Genomic DNA, 3,457 nt, shown 5'->3' with positions numbered 1-3,457 from the left:
AGGAATTCTCGAAGCTAAGGATGACTATTCAATCAATACAGCAGGTTTAACCATGCAGATGCATCGCGGGAAGCTAAGGAAACAACATGGCGGCACTGCTGCCTCACAGCGCCAGGGACCCGAGTTCAATTCCAACCTTGGGTGACTGTGTAGGAGTTTGCATGTTCACCCCATGTCTGCATGGGTTTCCTCCGGGTGCTCCGGTTTCCTCCCACTGTCCAAAGATGTGCAGGTTAGGTGGACTGGCCATGCTAAAGATTTCCCGTTTAGGTGGGGTTACGGGGATAGGGCGGGGGGCATGGCCAAGGTAGGGTGCACTTTCGGAGGGTCGGTGCAGACTCGATGGCTAATGGCCTCCTTCTGCTCTGTAGGGATTCTATGCGCTCAGATCTCACAATCTAAATTCAGGTCCCAGCATTCTAATACGGGGAGAAAATATCAGCCTATACATTGCTCAGCTATTTTGTTGATTTTCCTCTGACAATGGAAAAATTGGCCAGGACCCGGATTCAATGGATCCCCACCATCAGGCCAGGTTTCCTGTATGGCCTTGAGCAGACAGAGTGACCGTCTGTCCGTCCATCTATCCATCCATCCATCCAGTCATCCAGCCATCCATCCATCCAGTCATCCAGCCATCCATCCATCCAGTCATCCAGCCATCCATCCAGCCATCCATCCATCCAGCCATCCATCCATGGACATCGATGTAAGAATAGACAGGGCATAGTGTGGTGTACTTTCTATTTCAGCAGTTTCTACAGCTCTGGCCTCAGTCAAGACCTAGCATTCGATAGCACTTGGACGCTTGGTCCCATTATGTGATCTAACCAAAACCAACAAGATTGGAAACCAGTTGAGGGTCAAGTGCAGGGTCAGAAGCCGAGATCCAGCATTCACCCTGAAGGTCAGAAGAGGCATTTCCTTTTCCTGTTTCAAAGTAGTCCTTTTTTGCAAGGGGTCGCTGAGGCAGCCAGATTGTTTGGAGGGGAGAATTGAAGAAATCTGACCGTCCGCTGCTCTCATCTCAGCATCTTCATCAGGAGAGTCCTGCAGATGTGCTGGCAATTGGAGAGCCCTTCAGACTACCCCATGATAATCAAGTGTCAGCTGTAGCGTTTTGTGCTGAGCGCAATTGCAACATAACAGCAACACCTCTTTTTATTTGGGATGTGGGTGTCGCTGGCAAGGCCATCATTTGTTGCCCATACCTAATTGCCCTTGAACTGAGTTCGGCCATTTTAGAGTGTAGTTAAGAGCCAACCACATTGCTGTGGGTCTGGAGTTCCATGTCGGTCAGGCCAGGTCAGGACGGCAGATTTTCTTCCTTTCAGATGATTTTTATTCTACAACAATCAATGATAGCTGTCATAGTCACCACAACTGAGACTAGCTTGATATTCCAGGCTTATTCATTAAATTCAAACTCTACCAGCTGGCATAGTGGGATTTGGACCCATGTTTCCAGAACATTAGCCTGGTCCTCTGGATTACTGGGCCAGTGACGGACACACCCTTTGGGATTGTGTACCCACAGGTTTTCTCAGCCATCAATTCTAAGCCCAAGCATTTGGGAGAAGCTGAGGGCTTCACGTAACAACCTTAATAAAGACATTGAAAGAATAAAAACGGCTGGATGCATTTAACAAAATAATTTTCATATCAAGGTTAGTGTAACTGCTCCACATTGACCTCTGGTGGCCAGACCCTGAAATTACATACAGATTCAAATGTTTTAATGGGAGAATTGATTCAACTAAATGGGAACAAAGTCCCATAGTGAGCGCGTTTAGCCATGTGTTTCCTGATGCTCGCAGCGCCAAGAAACACATGGCTATAAAACATCACTCATGTTAAATAAGGGGCCTGAGCGGGGAATGCACGGCCGTGGTCGCACATAGCCCCATTTCGTACACTGAGGAGCTCTGCTCGCCAGAGAGATCAGGTACGCACTTTTTAAATGGTGTCCCAATCTCCGAGGCCCCCTGCCGCGACCCCAACCGCCCCCCCCCCAAGCACCAAGGCACTATAGGAGGGTCCCTGCAGAGGGTCCCCCAAGTCCCACGTGGGGCTCCCCCAGCCAAATCAGCAGAACACAAACAATGGCAGCTTGGTAATATCAACCTGGAAGTGCTCCTGCTAGTGCCAACCTGGAACCCTGGCAGTGCCCCTGCCAGCTGGCAACACCATCTGGGCACATTGGCAGTGCCAAGCTGGCAGTGCCAGGATGCCCAGGTGGATCCAACAATGCCAGGGTACCATGCTGCCCAAAGGGCATGCACCTAGGGGCTTCCGATCCCCTGGGAGACCCCCACGAGTGCCGTTCCATCTGGTTCCCTTTTGTGCAGACCAGCACTGAACTGCACTCGCCCGAGGTCCCAAAGGTGAAGGAGATAGATCCCATGCCTCGGGTCACTGAGGAAACTGCACATTAAAATGATACGGCTGTAATATGCCGATTTGCTAAAACGTGATCCCTCCCACAATGGGCAGGATTTACATCACAACGTCTCGTGAGATCACGTTAGGTCTCACGAAGCATTGCTTGCCAGGTAGCGCAGCATGGCCATTGAACCACGCCCTGGGATTTATTGATGGAGATTTAGTGACAGGGATATGTGGCAGAGATGCATTCAGTTCACTTACAACATCACCTACATGTGTCACAGGAGGCAGTTGCAAATGTAATTAGGCGTGGATACACTTAGCATTCAAAACCTCAGAGGAATTGTTTACCTGACAGGGCATACTGATTTTAACAGCTGTAACCTATTCAGCAAAAACAAATCGCTCTGGTTGTCACATGTAAATAATTGAAAGGATTTGTGTCCAGATTCTTTCAATGTGTGGCTTTGCAGGATTTGTGCTTTAAGGTGGACAAATTGTAGTTATGAAGCCTGATGAATTGCTTTTAAATCTATGTTTTAGTAACTGCACTAGTGCTAATATTTCCTACTTAATGTCCTCAAACTGTTCACCTTGTAAGTAATGTTTTTTGCCCGCTAGTTAGAAAAAAAGTTTTGTTGAAACTGATTCATCATTAACTTGTTGTTCCATTTAATCTTTAAAACATTCCTGTGCTTGGAAATACGTTTTTGGCAGGGCAGTCAGGTTGGGGGAGTAGTCACTTTGGGTCGGTAGTCAGGTCGGTGATACCAATCAATCCAGTCGAAACGGTAGTTAACAAGAACTGTTGTTTTAATCAGCTAGAATGTGCCCACCAGTAGCTCCTCCCACACTGAGAGGCTGTCCTGGATCGATGGGTTATATACTTTCTCAGAGGGGGGGAGCCAGAGGCGGAGCTTGTCAGAATATCCACTCATGTATATAATGAGATGCACACAGGCAGTGATTGACACACAGGATAACCAATGAACACACACGACGCATAACAACCAATCACCAGACAGGACACCACCACTATAAAGCACACAGGGCATTAAGACTCTCCCTCTCT

The sequence above is a fragment of the Scyliorhinus torazame genome, chromosome 3 (assembly GCF_047496885.1).
Source record: "Scyliorhinus torazame isolate Kashiwa2021f chromosome 3, sScyTor2.1, whole genome shotgun sequence".
NCBI lineage: Eukaryota > Metazoa > Chordata > Chondrichthyes > Carcharhiniformes > Scyliorhinidae > Scyliorhinus > Scyliorhinus torazame.
Note: the sequence above shows the minus strand (reverse complement) of the source record.